This window comes from Haliotis cracherodii, unplaced genomic scaffold, assembly GCF_022045235.1.
Source record: "Haliotis cracherodii isolate W230 unplaced genomic scaffold, xgHalCrac1.p SCAF_3, whole genome shotgun sequence".
NCBI classification, from domain to species: Eukaryota; Metazoa; Mollusca; class Gastropoda; order Lepetellida; family Haliotidae; genus Haliotis; species Haliotis cracherodii.
Genome location: NW_027266286.1, coordinates 74,510,710 through 74,529,137, shown reverse-complemented (window position 1 = coordinate 74,529,137; position 18,428 = coordinate 74,510,710). Strand labels below are relative to the sequence as shown.

Below are 18,428 nucleotides of genomic sequence, written 5' to 3'. Positions count from 1 at the left end.
GATTGATTGGCCACTCCTGGAGGCACGCCCTCAAACGAAATTTGCTTACGTCACAAAATGATTTTTATTCTGTTTTTAAAATGTATTCTTGACTCCATATGCGTCACGGGTCTGCAATGTACAATGTAGTGGAAACAAACAATTCTATTTAAATGCATATGACACTGCAGTTGTATCCATATAGAGCAGATGTACACGTGACTTGAACACCTCCTTCTTTTCATCTTCTTTCTTAACTAAGGAGCGAGACGCCTAGAAAAGACACAGACAGCGTGAAGCATCGGTGGTCTAGTGGTAGAATACTCGCCTGCCACGCGGGTGACCCGGGTTCGATTCCCGGTCGATGCACATAGTTTTTGCGCCTCTTCTCGACAAAAAGAAAAGACAGTCTCCGAAAGCGCGTCTCCAGAAACCAGTAGTGAGTCTTTGACGCAATGTGATTGTTGTCAGTGATGTCACGTTTCTATGACGTCGTGCCATTGTGAGGTCACAAACGGGTCTCAATATAGTCATCTGCCCGTTGGAATGATAATGCATATGCATTTACATGACTCTATTTGAAGGACTTCCACGGGTGGGATGTGCTGCGAATTTTAGCACTGTTCTGTACATGAATCTGTGCTTATCTGCAAACTACTTTGACAGTGTCAGACTGTCAATTAATCAATAATACGGCTAGTTCTATTACTTACAATATTTCATTTAATGACGTGGCTGAAAAGAACTAGAAAGTGTCAACAGGAAAGTACACACACCAACATGGGGCGTGTTCATCATTGGAGGGTGCCATTTGTACTTTTCACAGACGGAGGTTGAGGTTACATTTCTAATTCCCGGTTCCTGCGGAAATAAAAAGATGCGTCGGCCGGGAATCGAACCCGGATCGACTGCTTGGAAGGCAACCATGCTAACCTTTACACCACCGACGCTGTCCGTTTTGTGTAGTGTCGGTAAAGGCATCTTAATGAATTTCTCTGATTGATTGGCCACGCCTGGAGGCACGCCTTCAAACGAAATTGCTTACGTCACAAAATGATTTTTATTCTGTTTTTAAAATGTATTCTTGACTCCATATGCGTCACGGGTCTGGGGAGTAGTGCACTTTACCGGGCGCACTTTTTCAGATCCAATTAGCGCTGTGGGGGCTCGAACGCGTTTCGCCGGCTCACCGGTTCTGCTAATTAATGCGTTAATTAGCCGACGCTCTACCACTGGACCACAGGCGCTATCACATGTTATCAGTGCTCGTTCAACGGGTCATTAGAATCCCCATTGACATGCTCGCGTAATCAGTAAACAATGAATTGCGCATGCGTATGACGTCACGGTCCGCGCTCCCATTCATGTTTTCTTGAAATCACACCCGCAATTGTTTTTGTCAGCATGACCGACCAATGGGATTAAAAGGATTAACGCTTGTAAAGGTAAGAATTTATGGCTCACCCTTGCCCAAAGCAGGCTAACCCTAATGACCGAAAACGGGTGTTGGATCGTAAAGACGTGTAAGTTTCCCTAAGACCGATAAACGGGTGTTGGATCGTAAAGACGTGTAAGTTTCCCTAAGACCGAAAAGGGGTGTTTGATTGTAAAGATGTGTAAGTTTCCCTAAGATCGAAAACGGGTGTTTGATTGTAAAGATGTGTAAGTTTCCCTAAGACCGAAAACGGGTGTTGGATCGTGAAGCGAGAGTCACCAGGGCGTGAGGCACGGTAACGGTATAACGAGACAGCAGTGGCACTATAGCGCGGTAATTGAGCGGATGGTAGAGCTCGGGCTGCGCCCGGTAAACTGCATTGTTGCCCGGGTCTGCAATGTACAATGTAGTGGAAACAAATAATTCTATTTAAATGCATATGACACTGCAGTTGTATCCATATGGAGCAAATGTACACGTGACTTGAACACTTCCTTCTTTTCATCTTCTTTCTTAACTAAGGAGCGAGAAGCCTAGAAAAGACACAGACAGCGTGAAGCATCGGTGGTCTAGTGGTAGAATACTCGCCTGCCACGCGGGTGACCCGGGTTCGATTCCCGGTCGATGCACATAGTTTTTGCGCCTCTTCTCGACAAAAAGAAAAGACAGTCTCCGAAAGCGCGTCTCCAGAAACCAGTAGTGAGTCTGTGACGCAATGCGATTGTTGTCAGTGATGTCACGTTTCTATGACGTCGTGCCATTGTGAGGTCACAAACGGGTCTCAATATAGTCATCTGCCCGTTGGAATGATAATGCATATGCATTTACATGACTCTATTTGAAGGACTTCCACGGATGGGATGTGCTGCGAATTTTAGCACTGTTCTGTACATGAATCTGTGCTTATCTGCAAACTACTTTGACAGTGTCAGACTGTCAATTAATCAATAATACGGCTAGTTCTATTACTTACAATATTTCATTTAATAACGTGGCTGAAAAGAACTAGAAAGTGTCAACAGGAAAGTACACACACCAACATGGGGCGTGTTCATCATTGGAGGGTGCCATTTGTACTTTTCACAGATGGAGGTTGAGGTTACATTTCTAATTCCCGGTTCCTGCGGAAATAAAAAGATGCGTCGGCCGGGAATCGAACCGGATCGACTGCTTGGAAGGCAACCATGCTAACCTTTACACCACCGACGCTGTCCGTTTTGAGTAGAGTCGGTAAAGGCATCTTAATGAATTTCTCTGATTGATTGGCCACTCCTGGAGGCACGCCTTCAAACGAAATTGCTTACGTCACAAAATGATTTTTATTCTGTTTTTAAAATGTATTCTTGACTCCATATGCGTCACGGGTCTGCAATGTACAATGTAGTGGAAACAAATAATTCTATTTAAATGCATATGACACTGCAGTTGTATCCATATGGAGCAGATGTACACGTGACTTGAACACTTCCTTCTTTTCATCTTCTTTCTTAACTAAGGAGCGAGAAGCCTAGAAAAGACACAGACAGCGTGAAGCATCGGTGGTCTAGTGGTAGAATACTCGCCTGCCACGCGGGTGACCCGGGTTCGATTCCCGGTCGATGCACATAGTTTTTGCGCCTCTTCTCGACAAAAAGAAAAGACAGTCTCCGAAAGCGCGTCTCCAGAAACCAGTAGTGAGTCTGTGACGCAATGCGATTGTTGTCAGTGATGTCACGTTTCTATGACGTCGTGCCATTGTGAGGTCACAAACGGGTCTCAATATAGTCATCTGCCCGTTGGAATGATAATGCATATGCATTTACATGACTCTATTTGAAGGACTTCCACGGGTGGGATGTGCTGCGAATTTTAGCACTGTTCTGTACATGAATCTGTGCTTATCTGCAAACTACTTTGACAGTGTCAGACTGTCAATTAATCAATAATACGGCTAGTTCTATTACTTACAATATTTCATTTAATAACGTGGCTGAAAAGAACTAGAAAGTGTCAACAGGAAAGTACACACACCAACATGGGGCGTGTTCATCATGAGAGGGTGCCATTTGTACTTTTCACAGACGGAGGTTGAGGTTACATTTCTAATTCCCGGTTCCTGCGGAAATAAAAAGATGCGTCGGCCGGGAATCGAACCCGGATCGACTGCTTGGAAGGCAACCATGCTAACCTTTACACCACCGACGCTGTCCATTTTGTGTAGAGTCGGTAAAGGCATCTTAATGAATTTCTCTGATTAATTGGCCACCCCTGGAGGCACGCCTTCAAACGAAATTGCTTACGTCACAAAATGATTTTTTTTCTGTTTTTAAAATGTATTCTTGACTCCATATGCGTCACGGGTCTGCAATGTACAATGTAGTGGAAACAAATAATTCAATTTAAATGCATATGACACTGCAGTTGTATCCATATGGAGCAAATGTACACGTGACTTGAACACTTACTTCTTTTCATCTTCTTTCTTAACTAAGGAGCGAGAAGCCTAGAAAAGACACAGACAGCGTGAAGCATCGGTGGTCTAGTGGTAGAATACTCGCCTGCCACGCAGGTGACCCGGGTTCGATTCCCGGTCGGTGCACATAGTTTTTGCGCCTCTTCTCGACAAAAAGAAAAGACAGTCTCCGAAAGCGCGTCTCCAGAAACCAGTAGTGAGTCTGTGACGCAATGCGATTGTTGTCAGTGATGTCACGTTTCTATGACGTCGTGCCATTGTGAGGTCACAAACGGGTCTCAATATAGTCATCTGCCCGTTGGAATGATAATGCATATGCATTTACATGACTCTATTTGAAGGACTTCCACGGATGGGATGTGCTGCGAATTTTAGCACTGTTCTGTACATGAATCTGTGCTTATCTGCAAACTACTTTGACAGTGTCAGACTGTCAATTAATCAATAATACGGCTAGTTCTATTACTTACAATATTTCATTTAAAGGGGAAGTGTACACGCAAAAATCACTTTCTTTCTTTTTCTAAACAAAACGCAATTTTAGAATTAGTTAGTATCTGTGTTTGAAAATATACACTCATTTTTTTTCACAGTGAAAGTAGGAAGCTCACAATAGTGTGAAATTGATATGCCGTTATGAGGCCTTCGTTTTACGAGGGAAATAGGCCTGAGTTATCCCCCTTAGATTATGACGTAATTGGTGCCAATTCAACCGGGTCCCTGTCTATTCTCAACGCAAAAGATATCAAGGACCAGTTTGCGGTAAAATAACATGGTCTACGACACACTCCGGCGCAGTGGTGACTCAGCATAACACAATTCTGGCTGGCATCTGAGATGCTAGAATCACAAAACTATACCTACACCACGTGAAGCGGCTCTAACAAAGCATAATGACGTCATAATGTTTATCAATTGGCACCAATGACGTCATATTGCAAGGGACATAAGCCATGGTGTTTTTATTATGGAAATAGAACACTTGTTAAATGTGAAAAATATAAATCGTTTTAGTGCAAAAAATATGTTAATTAAATATAATGTTTTTATATTTTTGTCTATGACACGTCTATGTTAACACTTTTAATGTGGAAAAAGTACAAGAAAAAAAGGTTCATTTCCGTGTGAACTTGCCCTTTAATGACGTGGCTGAAAAGAACTAGAAAGTGTCAACAGGAAAGTACACACACCAACATGGGGCGTGTTCATCATTGGAGGGTGCCATTTGTACTTTTCACAGACGGAGGTTGAGGTTACATTTCTAATTCCCGGTTCCTGCGGAAATAAAAAGATGCGTCGGCCGGGAATCGAACCCGGATCGACTGCTTGGAAGGCAACCATGCTAACCTTTACACCACCGACGCTGTCCGTTTTGTGTAGAGTCGGTAAAGGCATCTTAATGAATTTCTCTGATTGATTGGCCACTCCTGGAGGCACGCCTTCAAACGAAATTGCTTACGTCACAAAATGATTTTTATTCTGTTTTTAAAATGTATTCTTGACTCCATATGCGTCACGGGTCTGCAATGTACAATGTAGTGGAAACAAATAATTCTATTTAAATGCATATGACACTGCAGTTGTATCCATATGGAGCAAATGTACACGTGACTTGAACACTTCCTTCTTTTCATCTTCTTTCTTAACTAAGGAGCGAGAAGCCTAGAAAAGACACAGACAGCGTGAAGCATCGGTGGTCTAGTGGTAGAATACTCGCCTGCCACGCGGGTGACCCGGGTTCGATTCCCGGTCGATGCACATAGTTTTTGCGCCTCTTCTCGACAAAAAGAAAAGACAGTCTCCGAAAGCGCGTCTCCAGAAACCAGTAGTGAGTCTGTGACGCAAAGCGATTGTTGTCAGTGATGTCACGTTTCTATGACGTCGTGCCATTGTGAGGTCACAAACGGGTCTCAATATAGTCATCTGCCCGTTGGAATGATAATGCATATGCATTTACATGACTCTATTTGAAGGACTTCCACGGGTGGGATGTGCTGCGAATTTTAGCACTGTTCTGTACATGAATCTGTGCTTATCTGCAAACTACTTTGACAGTGTCAGACTGTCAATTAATCAATAATACGGCTAGTTCTATTACTTACAATATTTCATTTAATGACGTGGCTGAAAAGAACTAGAAAGTGTCAACAGGAAAGTACACACACCAACATGGGGCGTGTTCATCATTGGAGGGTGCCATTTGTACTTTTCACAGACGGAGGTTGAGGTTACATTTCTAATTCCCGGTTCCTGCGGAAATAAAAAGATGCGTCGGCCGGGAATCGAACCCGGATCGACTGCTTGGAAGGCAACCATGCTAACCTTTACACCACCGATGCTGTCCCTTTTGTGTAGAGTCGGTAAAGGCATCTTAATGAATTTCTCTGATTGATTGGCCACTCCTGGAGGCACGCCTTCAAACGAAATTGCTTACGTCACAAAATGATTTTTATTCTGTTTTTAAAATGTATTCTTGACTCCATATGCGTCACGGGTCTGCAATGTACAATGTAGTGGAAACAAATAATTCAATTTAAATGCATATGACACTGCAGTTGTATCCATATGGAGCAAATGTACACGTGACTTGAACACTTCCTTCTTTTCATCTTCTTTCTTAACTAAGGAGCGAGAAGCCTAGAAAAGACACAGACAGCGTGAAGCATCGGTGGTCTAGTGGTAGAATACTCGCCTGCCACGCGGGTGACCCGGGTTCGATTCCCGGTCGATGCACATAGTTTTTGCGCCTCTTCTCGACAAAAAGAAAAGACAGTCTCCGAAAGCGCGTCTCCAGAAACCAGTAGTGAGTCTGTGACGCAATGCGATTGTTGTCAGTGATGTCACGTTTCTATGACGTCGTGCCATTGTGAGGTCACAAACGGGTCTCAATATAGTCATCTGCCCGTTGGAATGATAATGCATATGCATTTACATGACTCTATTTGAAGGACTTCCACGGGTGGGATGTGCTGCGAATTTTAGCACTGTTCTGTACATGAATCTGTGCTTATCTGCAAACTACTTTGACAGTGTCAGACTGTCAATTAATCAATAATACGGCTAGTTCTATTACTTACAATATTTCATTTAATGACGTGGCTGAAAAGAACTAGAAAGTGTCAACAGGAAAGTACACACACCAACATGGGGCGTGTTCATCATTGGAGGGTGCCATTTGTACTTTTCACAGACGGAGGTTGAGGTTACATTTCTAATTCCCGGTTCCTGCGGAAATATAAAGATGCGTCGGCCGGGAATCGAACCCGGATCGACTGCTTCGAAGGCAACCATGCTAACCTTTACACCACCGACGCTGTCCGTTTTGTGTAGAGTCGGTAAAGGCATCTTAATGAATTTCTCTGATTGATTGGCCACGCCTGGAGGCACGCCTTCAAACGAAATTGCTTACGTCACAAAATGATTTTTTTTCTGTTTTTAAAATGTATTCTTGACTCCATATGCGTCACGGGTCTGCAATGTACAATGTAGTGGAAACAAATAATTCTATTTAAATGCATATGACACTGCAGTTGTATCCATATGGAGCAAATGTACACGTGACTTGAACACTTCCTTCTTTTCATCTTCTTTCTTAACTAAGGAGCGAGAAGCCTAGAAAAGACACAGACAGCGTGAAGCATCGGTGGTCTAGTGGTAGAATACTCGCCTGCCACGCAGGTGACCCGGGTTCGATTCCCTGTCGATGCACATAGTTTTTGCGCCTCTTCTCGACAAAAAGAAAAGACAGTCTCCGAAAGCGCGTCTCCAGAAACCAGTAGTGAGTCTGTGACGCAATGCGATTGTTGTCAGTGATGTCACGTTTCTATGACGTCGTGCCATTGTGAGGTCACAAACGGGTCTCAATATAGTCATCTGCCCGTTGGAATGATAATGCATATGCATTTACATGACTCTATTTGAAGGACTTCCACGGGTGGGATGTGCTGCGAATTTTAGCACTGTTCTGTACATGAATCTGTGCTTATCTGCAAACTACTTTGACAGTGTCAGACTGTCAATTAATCAATAATACGGCTAGTTCTATTACTTACAATATTTCATTTAATGACGTGGCTGAAAAGAACTAGAAAGTGTCAACAGGAAAGTACACACACCAACATGGGGCGTGTTCATCATTGGAGGGTGCCATTTGTACTTTTCACAGACGGAGGTTGAGGTTACATTTCTAATTCCCGGTTCCTGCGGAAATATAAAGATGCGTCGGCCGGGAATCGAACCCGGATCGACTGCTTCGAAGGCAACCATGCTAACCTTTACACCACCGACGCTGTCCGTTTTGTGTAGAGTCGGTAAAGGCATCTTAATGAATTTCTCTGATTGATTGGCCACGCCTGGAGGCACGCCTTCAAACGAAATTGCTTACGTCACAAAATGATTTTTTTTCTGTTTTTAAAATGTATTCTTGACTCCATATGCGTCACGGGTCTGCAATGTACAATGTAGTGGAAACAAATAATTCTATTTAAATGCATATGACACTGCAGTTGTATCCATATGGAGCAAATGTACACGTGACTTGAACACTTCCTTCTTTTCATCTTCTTTCTTAACTAAGGAGCGAGAAGCCTAGAAAAGACACAGACAGCGTGAAGCATCGGTGGTCTAGTGGTAGAATACTCGCCTGCCACGCAGGTGACCCGGGTTCGATTCCCGGTCGATGCACATAGTTTTTGCGCCTCTTCTCGACAAAAAGAAAAGACAGTCTCCGAAAGCGCGTCTCCAGAAACCAGTAGTGAGTCTGTGACGCAATGCGATTGTTGTCAGTGATGTCACGTTTCTATGACGTCGTGCCATTGTGAGGTCACAAACGGGTCTCAATATAGTCATCTGCCCGTTGGAATGATAATGCATATGCATTTACATGACTCTATTTGAAGGACTTCCACGGGTGGGATGTGCTGCGAATTTTAGCACTGTTCTGTACATGAATCTGTGCTTATCTGCAAACTACTTTGACAGTGTCAGACTGTCAATTAATCAATAATACGGCTAGTTCTATTACTTACAATATTTCATTTAATGACGTGGCTGAAAAGAACTAGAAAGTGTCAACAGGAAAGTACACACACCAACATGGGGCGTGTTCATCATTGGAGGGTGCCATTTGTACTTTTCACAGATGGAGGTTGAGGTTACATTTCTAATTCCCGGTTCCTGCGGAAATAAAAAGATGCGTCGGCCGGGAATCGAACCCGGATCGACTGCTTGGAAGGCAACCATGCTAACCTTTACACCACCGACGCTGTCCGTTTTGTGTAGAGTCGGTAAAGGCATCTTAATGAATTTCTCTGATTGATTGGCCACGCCTGGAGGCACGCATTCAAACGAAATTGCTTACGTCACAAAATGATTTTTATTCTGTTTTTAAAATGTATTCTTGACTCCATATGCGTCACGGGTCTGCAATGTACAATGTAGTGGAAACAAATAATTCTATTTAAATGCATATGACACTGCAGTTGTATCCATATGGAGCAAATGTACACGTGACTTGAACACTTCCTTCTTTTCATCTTCTTTCTTAACTAAGGAGCGAGAAGCCTAGAAAAGACACAGACAGCGTGAAGCATCGGTGGTCTAGTGGTAGAATACTCGCCTGGCACGCGGGTGACCCGGGTTCGATTCCCGGTCGATGCACGTAGTTTTTGCGCCTCTTCTCGACAAAAAGAAAAGACAGTCTCCGAAAGTGCGTCTCCAGAAACCAGTAGTGAGTCTGTGACGCAATGCGATTGTTGTCAGTGATGTCACGTTTCTATGACGTCGTGCCATTGTGAGGTCACAAACGGGTCTCAATATAGTCATCTGCCCGTTGGAATGATAATGCATATGCATTTACATGACTCTATTTGAAGGACTTCCACGGGTGGGATGTGCTGCAAATTTTAGCACTGTTCTGTACATAAATCTGTGCTTATCTGCAAACTACTTTGACAGTGTCAGACTGTCAATTAATCAATAATACGGCTAGTTCTATAACTTACAATATTTCATTTAATGACGTGGCTGAAAAGAACTAGAAAGTGTCAACAGGAAAGTACACACACCAACATGGGGCGTGTTCTTCATTCAGCAGTGAGAGAGCATTCGACTGCAGATCGAGAGGTCCCCGGTTCGATCCCGGGTGCCCCCTCCATATGATTTTTGGATAAAATAGTCATCAGCAAAGGCACAAGGAAGTCACATTCCAATACCTGTGGCAACATACCTGACACAGACAATCCCACTTTTGACAGAGAGGGTCTGTAGAGTACATAAAGTGTGCAGCTAATTAGACACGATTCCCACTTTTGACTATGCATCCACAAAAACAAAATGGAAACGTTAATTCACAGCCAGCTAATTCTGACTGCATGGGATGGTCGTGGATTGAGAAACAATGCCGAATCGGTGACGTTTGAAAGAGGGACAAAACAGTTGTCAGAAGTGGGTTTCGAACCCACGCCGGGAGAACCCGACTGCGACCTGAACGCAGCGCCTTAGACCGCTCGGCCATCCTGACTGCTGGCAAATTGTACGCACGTCTATATGTAGTAGTATGTAATTATGTATATATCATCAAGTGTATTTTAAGGTCACCTCTTATTTTAATACCTAAGTTTTAGTCTACCCTTCAATCTAACCTGCTTTACTAATACAATAGCACAGTCACCCTTGCGCTTGCCTTCTCTATTGTTTCTCTGGTTTCTATTGTTTAGCCCCAGCCCCTTACTTTCAGTGACAGGGTGCATTATGGGACTGGTCAGTTTAAATTCACACTTGTAGTTGAATATGTATGGAGACAAGTTGTCGGTTCATCGCTGATATAATTGAGTCAATTGTCACAGGTGTGTCCCTGTAAAGCAAATGTCTGATGTTGTGACATCATAGGGCACAGTGCCATACACCTGGGCCGTTTTATTTCTGTATTAAAACAACTGGCATCCACAAATCAACCTGCGTTTAGTGATTCATTCACCTAAACCACTCCGGTTACATTGGCGTCGTCGGCAGGATTGTTACAGTTGTTACAGTAAGGCACCCAGTGACAAGTGACAACGATGGACACTAGCTGTCAATGGATGAACGCGACAGAGATCTGTGTGCTCCAGGACCCACGATGTGAAAGTAATGTAACACAACATAATGTATCAGTTACTTTGTGCCATCATTGTTTCATGAGCTTGCCACTCAGTGTATAGACAGCGATCAACTTGTATTGTGCAAGAGCTTGATTGACACTTTCGTTAAATTATATTGTGCGTTCTGTGAATGACAATTATTCGTGTGAAGAGAAGAGGATACCACTGCTGTGATCATGTATAACAGACATTTGTCTTTTCTGTATGTTTAAATGGTTTGGAGTTGTCTGTTGTATATTTGACATTTACATAAAATATTTACTGCATAGATTTGTACAGTGCACTTGGTAGTCTTAATCATACCGGCCGGTCATTAGTTAGTTACCACATTAGTTAGTTAGATCATTAGTTTGTTATAACATTACTTAGTTAGATCATTAGTTAATTATTCCTTTAGTTGCTATACAGAGTTGTGTCCCTTGGGCACACAAGAAACCTATGATTATGGGTTCGAATCTCGGTTTGCCCCACTTGTGTTTCTAGATTTGGCAGCACCATGCCAGTGCTGAGGGTTTAACCAGTGTAGGTGTCTAAGATCTGCCTCACTTCGGGACTTTCTCCCACTTTGAGCTGACATGCCGTGATATGACTGGAATATTGTTCAATGCGGCGTTAAACCCTCACTTACTCACTCATTTAGTTAGTTAATTAGTCTACAGATTTTTTAATTTTATGGTTAATTTGTTAGTTTCTTAGTCAAGTAGTTATTTAATTAGTGTTATTAGTTTAACTTGTATCATATTAGTACCCTTTATCTAGTTATGTAATATATCTGTGTTCGTGTGAAAGAAGTATGACTGTTTAGCGCTTACATATTACTCAAACACTATTATAAGCAATAAAATCATAACATAATTTAATAATAAAGCATTTAAATCATCTTATATATAATAGATAGGTCATAATTGTGTTTGGTTACATTCAGTTGGTCATAGAGTTTATTGATGTTGTCTTGGTAAAGTTGTACTGTTGGGACTATGTCTCCATACATCTTATTTTTTTCTTCTTCTTTTTTTTCTTTGCCTTTGCAGCGGTCGCACAGCTTACACTTGCACACCATTACTAATGTTTGCACTTGTCAATATACAAGTATTTTATATCTTGTGTTCCATTCAAAACAACATTGTTTAGTTAGAAGTTAGAATATACATATGCAGTTGCAATGTTGGAGATCCAGCCCAATCACTTTACTTCTCTGCTACTAGTGTCATAGATATATTTTTATTTATTTTTTGGCGCTAGTTGTTTATACTATACACAGGCATGTCTGATCAAATGTCAGAAGAGGAAATTTCGCAACTTGTTGCAACATTTAAGCAGCTGAAGGTCAAACCTAAGACTGACTCCCCAGAAAACTTGTTAAAGTGGATGGCTGAGTTTTCAACTGGCTCTGTGAAAACAGAAGATGTTTCACCTGCCTCTGGAACCCAGCATCCTGGTCACCCATCAGCAGCTCAAGTGTTTACCGTATCTCACCCTCCAAGTTTACCTTGCTTCTCGGGAGATGAAGGTAAAAGTAACGTATCATATGACTTGTGGAGATACGAAGTGGATTGCATATTGAAGGACAAAGCACATTCAGGGGCGACAATCGAACATTCCATCAGGAAATCTTTGAGAGGGGAGGCCGCCAGAGTTGCTATGCGATTAGGTTCCACAGCTTCTCTTTCATCGCTTTTAGATAAGCTTAGGTGTGTTTATGACACTAGTGATTCTCCCGTTAACTTATTGGCAGCCTTCTACACAGCACGGCAGCGGGACGATGAGGACGTCAACACTTGGTGCTGTCATCTAGAAGACCTACTTAGTAAGGCTGTAGACGCTGGTGAAGTTGTCTATCAAGACACCAACAAGCTCCTTCATTCCATGCTTTGGACAGGACTCAAGCCATCAATCAAGGATGTCAGTGGACACAAATTTGATTTATTCTCCGATTTTGATGTTTTGCGAAGAGAACTGCGGCAGACTGAGCGGGAACACAATCAACGCAGAGGTGAAGGAAAGGTCAAAGGTAAACAGTCTGCAACAAGTATGGCGGCTGTAACTGAGACAACCACCCAAACAGAGTTGAAGGAACTTCGAGGAATGATCAAGAGCCTTACTTCTGAAGTTGCATCTCTCAAGAAACAACAGCAACAACCACCACAGGATCACTATCAACAGCCTACAGGAGAACAATCTCGATTTCAGTCGAAGTCAAACAGACAGGAGCAACACTGGATGGTATCCTCAATCTTATTTCCAGACGCAACGGTATGACCAGTCACCATATAGAGGCAGATCTAGAGGACGACCATTTGAGAGAGATGTACAGTGCTTTCGCTGTGGACAGTTTGGACACATAGCTTCAGGATGCAGGGTCAGGATGGACCATAGTCGTCAGCATTTAAACGGGAGATGGCCTATGCGAAGGGGTGGCCCATAGGTCTCAACAAACAACAGACTAATACTCAGAGATATGATACCACAGCACTTGTAGGAAATGCCAATGAAGTTGATGTCTGTATTCAAGGAATCAAGACAAGAGCTTTATTAGACACAGGAGCTACAGTCTCCACGATGAGTCAGGCATTTTATGATCAATATCTCTCCAGTATTCCAATCACCCCCATTACAAGTGTTTTGGATGTTGAATGTGCTGATGGACAGCCTCTTCCATATACAGGTTATATTCAGGTTGACCTTGAGGTCAACGGTATTGATGCTGAATCTCAGTCATGTCTTCTACTTGTAGTTCCTACTAGTAACTATAATTACAAGGTACCAGTTCTACTTGGCACCAATATAGTATCTGTTTACTTGGGAACTTGCAGACATAAGCATGGGGAAAAGTTTCTTCAAGATGCGAACCTTCACACGCCTTGGTATTTAGCTTTTAGGTGTATGGTGCTACAGGAACGTAATCTTGTAAGAAGACATTTTCAGCTGGGATTAGTCAAGTGCGCAGGAGTTAAGAAGGTTATCATCCCACCCAACTCAGACGTCACTATCTCGGGCTACATTGACAAGGCGCTTCCCTATCGCAGTACATGTGCTATATTGCAAAGTACTGGCCGTTCAGCTATCCCCGATGACCTTGACATCTCACCCAGTTTGATCACTTACAAAGAGAAAGGATTCGTGGATGTCAACATTTCCAACATTACCACACGGACAGTAGTCATTCAACCTCATGCACTTCTTTGTGAGATCCAGCCTGTCTTTGTTGAAGAACAGCCTACCTTGGAAGATAATTCTCAGGACAGCACTTCTCTCATTAATAAAATGGACATAGAATCTTCAAGAATTTCAACCACTCAGCATGAAGAGGGATTGAAAGTCATCTCAGACTATTTAGATATTTTCTCTCATGGTGACCTTGACCTTGGACACACTAGTACAGTGAAACATAGGATCGACCTCATTGATGAACGACCTTTCAAACAACGACATAGGAGAATTCCATGCATAACGAAGTAAGAGATCATCTACATCAACTATTAGCTAGTGGAGTCATTCGTCGATCACGATCACCTTGGTCTTCTAATGTAGTGTTAGTACGCAAGAGGAATGGATCTTTAAGGATGTGCATTGATTTTAGACAGTTGAATCAAAGGACAGTTAAAGATTCATACTCTCTGCCACGGATTGAAGAGATGTTTGACACCCTCAGAGGATCCAGATTCTACTTCACAATGGATATAAAGAGTGGATATCACCATGTCGAATTAGAAGAACATCACAAAGAGAGAACAGCTTTTTCTGTGGGACCCCTTGGATTCTATGAATTCAACCGGATGCCCTTTGGCTTATGCAACAGTCCTGCCACTTATCAACGCCTCATGAATGACTGTTTTGAAGATATGCATCTCAAGATATGCCTTATCTACATGGATGATATCATCATCTTTGCTGATACATTTGAAGAACATCTTGACAGGTTGAAGAAGGTATTTCAGAGACTCAAAGACTGTGGATTCAAGCTTGCTCCAGATAAATGTAGTTTCTTCAAGGACAAGATCAAGTTTTTAGGTCATATCATTTCGGAACAAGGCATCGAACCAGATCCAGCTAAAGTTGAAAAGATAAAGTCATGGCCCCCACCAAAGAATCCAACCGAAGTGAGACAGTTTCTTGGATTTGCAGGGTATTATCGGAGATTTGTGCAGAACTTTGCTGCCATCACCAAGCCCCTGTCAAGTCTTATGCCTCCACCAACGCAGACAAAGAGAACAAGAAAGAAATTGAGTCAACAACCATGGACATGGGGACCTGAGCAAGACAAGGCATTCCAATACTTGAAAGAACTTCTGGTTTCACCTCCTATTCTGGCCTATGCAGATTACAGTCTACCATTTGAGCTCCATACAGATGCCAGCACACATGGACTTGGCGCTGTTCTCTATCAAGAGCAGGGTGGACAGAGACGAGTGATTGCGTATGCTAGTAGAGGACTGAACAAAGCTGAGAAGAACTATTCTGCACATCGTCTAGAGTTTCTAGCTTTGAAGTGGGCAGTAACTGAAAAGTTCAACGATTACCTCTATGCTACCAAGTTCAGAGTTTATACAGATAACAACCCGTTGACCTACATTCTCACTTCAGCAAAGCTTGATGCAACAGGACATCGGTGGTTAGCAGCCTTGGCAGCCTATGATTTTGACATCAAGTACCGCCCAGGGATTAACAATGCAGATGCAGATGGTATGTCACGTTTACCAGGAATAACGACACATGGAGACCAGGAGCATATGTCGGGCGAATCGGTAAAGGCTGTATGTAACATCATTCATGCCCAACCTTATGTGGAAAGTTTATGTATACAGGCGGACGTTACCCACGAAGAGAACCTCGACACTATTGGTGTTCCTCTAGCAAGGATGTCACATAGGGACTGGAGGAAAGCGCAGTACCAAGATCCTATCTTACGACAATGGACAAGATGTTTACAGTCTGGCAACAAACCAAGGAGACATGATTTCTGTGATTCCACTGCTCATTCAGCTTTGCTCAAGATCTCAAGTAATCTCCATCTTCAGCGGGGAATTATCTACAGAGAAGTAATAATCAACGGAGAAACTAGACAACAGTTGGTATTACCGGCAGACTACATTCAAGATGCATTAGAAGGTCTTCATAACAGCGTGGGTCATCCAGGAAGAGACAGAACCTTGGCACTCTTGAGAGACAGATTCTTCTGGCCAGGTATGTCTAAGGATGTTGATGACTGGATTAAGAATTGCAGAAGATGCATCTGTCGGAAGACTCCAACCAACCAGAGAGCTCCACTCATTGGAATTGAGACTACTCAGCCACTAGAGCTGGTGTCCATGGATTTCTTGGACCTTGAACCATGCAAGGGAGGGAAACACAATGTGTTAGTTGTTACGGACCACTTCACTAGATATGCACAGGCATATGTTACCAACAACATGACAGCCAAAGCCACCGCTAAAGCCTTCTTTGACAACTTCATTGTTCATTATGGGATTCCACAGCGGATACACTCTGATCAAGGTGCTAACTTTGATGGGAATCTCATAAAGGAATTGTGTTTACTTACCGGCATGAAGAAGTCCAGAACCACATCATATCATCCCATGGGCAATGGCATGTGTGAGAGGTTCAATCGCACTTTATGTGACATGTTGGGAACCTTATCACCTGACCAGAAGAGTGATTGGAAATCACATATTGGGCCTCTTGTACATGCCTATAACTGCACAAGGCACGAGTCAACTGGAAAGTCACCATTCTTTTTAATGTTTGGTAGAGAGCCACGTCTTCGTTTAGATCTTGCTTTTGGGCTAGAACTTGGTTTGACACAGTCACTTGCAGAGTACACCAGATTACTCAGGGAAAGATTGAAGAAATCTTATGAACTGGCTGTGGCGTCAGCTAAAACATCTCGAGAGAGGCAGAAGAAAGGCTACGACATTAAAGTGAGAGGAGCCACACCACAGACTGGAGACCGCGTTCTAGTGAAAATATTGGCATTTGATGGTAAACACAAGCTCTCAGATAAGTGGGAAGAAGATCCTTACATCATTCTGCAACAGCCCAATCAAGATGTGCCCGTCTTTGTAGTGCAGAAAGAGAATGGTGAAGGTCGACAGAGGACTCTACATAGGAATCTTCTCTTGCCCATTGGTGCTCTTCATGACCCTGGAGAGATTGAAACATCACATGAACCAGAGCCTATATCATCCAGACCTGTACCAAGACCAAGACGATCTAAGCCACAACCAAAGCCAGAAACACTCCCAGATGAAGACATTAGTCAGGAAGACATCATTGTAGAGATCCAGCTAATTCCGACTGCATGGGATGGTCGTGATGTTCGCGGATTGAGAAACAATGCCGAATCGGTGACGTTTGAAAGAGGGACAAAACAGTTGTCAGAAGTGGGATTCGAACCCACGCCAGGAGAACCCGCATTCGACTGCAGATCGAGAGGTCCCCGGTTCGATCCCGGGTGCCCCCTCCATAATATTTTTGGATAAAATAGTCATCAGCAAAGGCACAAGGAAGTCACACTCCAATACCTGTGGCAACATACCTGACACAGACAATCCCACTTTTGACAGAGAGGGTCTGTAGAGTACATAAAGTGTGCAGCTAATTAGACACGATTCCCACTTTTGACTATGCATCCACAAAAACAAAATGGAAACGTTAATTCACAGCCAGCTAATTCCGACTGCATGGGATGGTCGTGATGTTCGCGGATTGAGAAACAATGCCGAATCGGTGACGTTTGAAAGAGGGACAAAACTGTTGTCAGAAGTGGGATTCGAACCCACGCCGGTAGAACCCGACTGCGACCTGAACGCAGCGCCTTAGACCGCTCGGCCATCCTGACTGCTGGCAAATTGTACGCACGTCTATACAGTATAGCAGTGAGAGAGATATCAACTGCTTTGGATCCGAAAAAGGCACTCCACCCTCATTGAAGATAATTTAGGTAATAACTCAGTTTGGACCTCTCAAAAAGCGGACACACTGCACATACATACTTCAAAGAATGTACCGTGAAAGGTTCATTGTATTTAAGTCAACGACAGCTGACTGTACCAGACCTCCATGTGCCAGTAAGAAATAGGACGATTAAAAAGGTTGGAGCCCCAATATTTGGCTGGTGTTGTATGCGATCAGTGTATTCTTAGTACATGTATTTATCCTAGTAACATATGTGTGGGGGGTATAGCTCAGTGGTAGAGCATTCGACTGCAGATCGAGAGGTCCCCGGTTCGATCCCGGGTGCCCCCTCCATAATATTTTTGGATAAAATAGTCATCAGCAAAGGCACAAGGAAGTCACACTCCAATACCTGTGGCAACATACCTGACACAGACAATCCCACTTTTGACAGAGAGGGTCTGTAGAGTACATAAAGTGTGCAGCTAATTAGACACGATTCCCACTTTTGACTATGCATCCACAA

At 43.1% G+C, this 18,428-nt stretch overlaps 18 non-coding genes and 1 pseudogene across 18 annotated transcripts; 10 read left to right on the top strand and 9 right to left on the bottom strand.

Moving 5' to 3' along the window:
• Positions 1-277: 277 nt before the first annotated feature.
• Trnag-gcc (transfer RNA glycine (anticodon GCC)) lies at positions 278-348 on the top strand. The gene has a single exon. It is a non-coding gene; the product is annotated as a tRNA-Gly (tRNA).
• Positions 349-857: 509 nt separating this feature from the next.
• Trnag-ucc (transfer RNA glycine (anticodon UCC)) lies at positions 858-929 on the bottom strand. Its single transcript has one exon. It is a non-coding gene; the product is annotated as a tRNA-Gly (tRNA).
• Positions 930-1,972: 1,043 nt separating this feature from the next.
• Trnag-gcc (transfer RNA glycine (anticodon GCC)) lies at positions 1,973-2,043 on the top strand. Its single transcript has one exon. It is a non-coding gene; the product is annotated as a tRNA-Gly (tRNA).
• A 903-nt stretch (positions 2,044-2,946) lies between these two features.
• Positions 2,947-3,017, top strand: Trnag-gcc (transfer RNA glycine (anticodon GCC)). The gene has a single exon. It is a non-coding gene; the product is annotated as a tRNA-Gly (tRNA).
• Positions 3,018-3,526: 509 nt separating this feature from the next.
• Trnag-ucc (transfer RNA glycine (anticodon UCC)) lies at positions 3,527-3,598 on the bottom strand. Its single transcript has one exon. It is a non-coding gene; the product is annotated as a tRNA-Gly (tRNA).
• Positions 3,599-3,921: 323 nt separating this feature from the next.
• Trnag-gcc (transfer RNA glycine (anticodon GCC)) lies at positions 3,922-3,992 on the top strand. The gene has a single exon. It is a non-coding gene; the product is annotated as a tRNA-Gly (tRNA).
• Positions 3,993-5,158: 1,166 nt separating this feature from the next.
• On the bottom strand, positions 5,159-5,230 carry Trnag-ucc (transfer RNA glycine (anticodon UCC)). Its single transcript has one exon. It is a non-coding gene; the product is annotated as a tRNA-Gly (tRNA).
• Positions 5,231-5,553: 323 nt separating this feature from the next.
• Positions 5,554-5,624, top strand: Trnag-gcc (transfer RNA glycine (anticodon GCC)). Its single transcript has one exon. It is a non-coding gene; the product is annotated as a tRNA-Gly (tRNA).
• A 509-nt stretch (positions 5,625-6,133) lies between these two features.
• Trnag-ucc (transfer RNA glycine (anticodon UCC)) lies at positions 6,134-6,205 on the bottom strand. The gene has a single exon. It is a non-coding gene; the product is annotated as a tRNA-Gly (tRNA).
• Positions 6,206-6,528: 323 nt separating this feature from the next.
• Trnag-gcc (transfer RNA glycine (anticodon GCC)) lies at positions 6,529-6,599 on the top strand. Its single transcript has one exon. It is a non-coding gene; the product is annotated as a tRNA-Gly (tRNA).
• A 509-nt stretch (positions 6,600-7,108) lies between these two features.
• On the bottom strand, positions 7,109-7,180 carry Trnar-ucg (transfer RNA arginine (anticodon UCG)). The gene has a single exon. It is a non-coding gene; the product is annotated as a tRNA-Arg (tRNA).
• Positions 7,181-8,083: 903 nt separating this feature from the next.
• Positions 8,084-8,155, bottom strand: Trnar-ucg (transfer RNA arginine (anticodon UCG)). The gene has a single exon. It is a non-coding gene; the product is annotated as a tRNA-Arg (tRNA).
• A 323-nt stretch (positions 8,156-8,478) lies between these two features.
• On the top strand, positions 8,479-8,549 carry Trnag-gcc (transfer RNA glycine (anticodon GCC)). Its single transcript has one exon. It is a non-coding gene; the product is annotated as a tRNA-Gly (tRNA).
• Positions 8,550-9,058: 509 nt separating this feature from the next.
• Positions 9,059-9,130, bottom strand: Trnag-ucc (transfer RNA glycine (anticodon UCC)). The gene has a single exon. It is a non-coding gene; the product is annotated as a tRNA-Gly (tRNA).
• A 323-nt stretch (positions 9,131-9,453) lies between these two features.
• Positions 9,454-9,524, top strand: Trnaa-ggc (transfer RNA alanine (anticodon GGC)). Its single transcript has one exon. It is a non-coding gene; the product is annotated as a tRNA-Ala (tRNA).
• A 778-nt stretch (positions 9,525-10,302) lies between these two features.
• Trnal-cag (transfer RNA leucine (anticodon CAG)) lies at positions 10,303-10,386 on the bottom strand. The gene has a single exon. It is a non-coding gene; the product is annotated as a tRNA-Leu (tRNA).
• Positions 10,387-12,268: 1,882 nt separating this feature from the next.
• Positions 12,269-13,430, top strand: LOC139474937 (zinc finger CCHC domain-containing protein 12-like; annotated as a pseudogene).
• Positions 13,431-17,762: 4,332 nt separating this feature from the next.
• Trnal-cag (transfer RNA leucine (anticodon CAG)) lies at positions 17,763-17,846 on the bottom strand. The gene has a single exon. It is a non-coding gene; the product is annotated as a tRNA-Leu (tRNA).
• A 335-nt stretch (positions 17,847-18,181) lies between these two features.
• Trnac-gca (transfer RNA cysteine (anticodon GCA)) lies at positions 18,182-18,253 on the top strand. Its single transcript has one exon. It is a non-coding gene; the product is annotated as a tRNA-Cys (tRNA).
• The last annotated feature ends 175 nt before the right edge of the window (positions 18,254-18,428 follow it).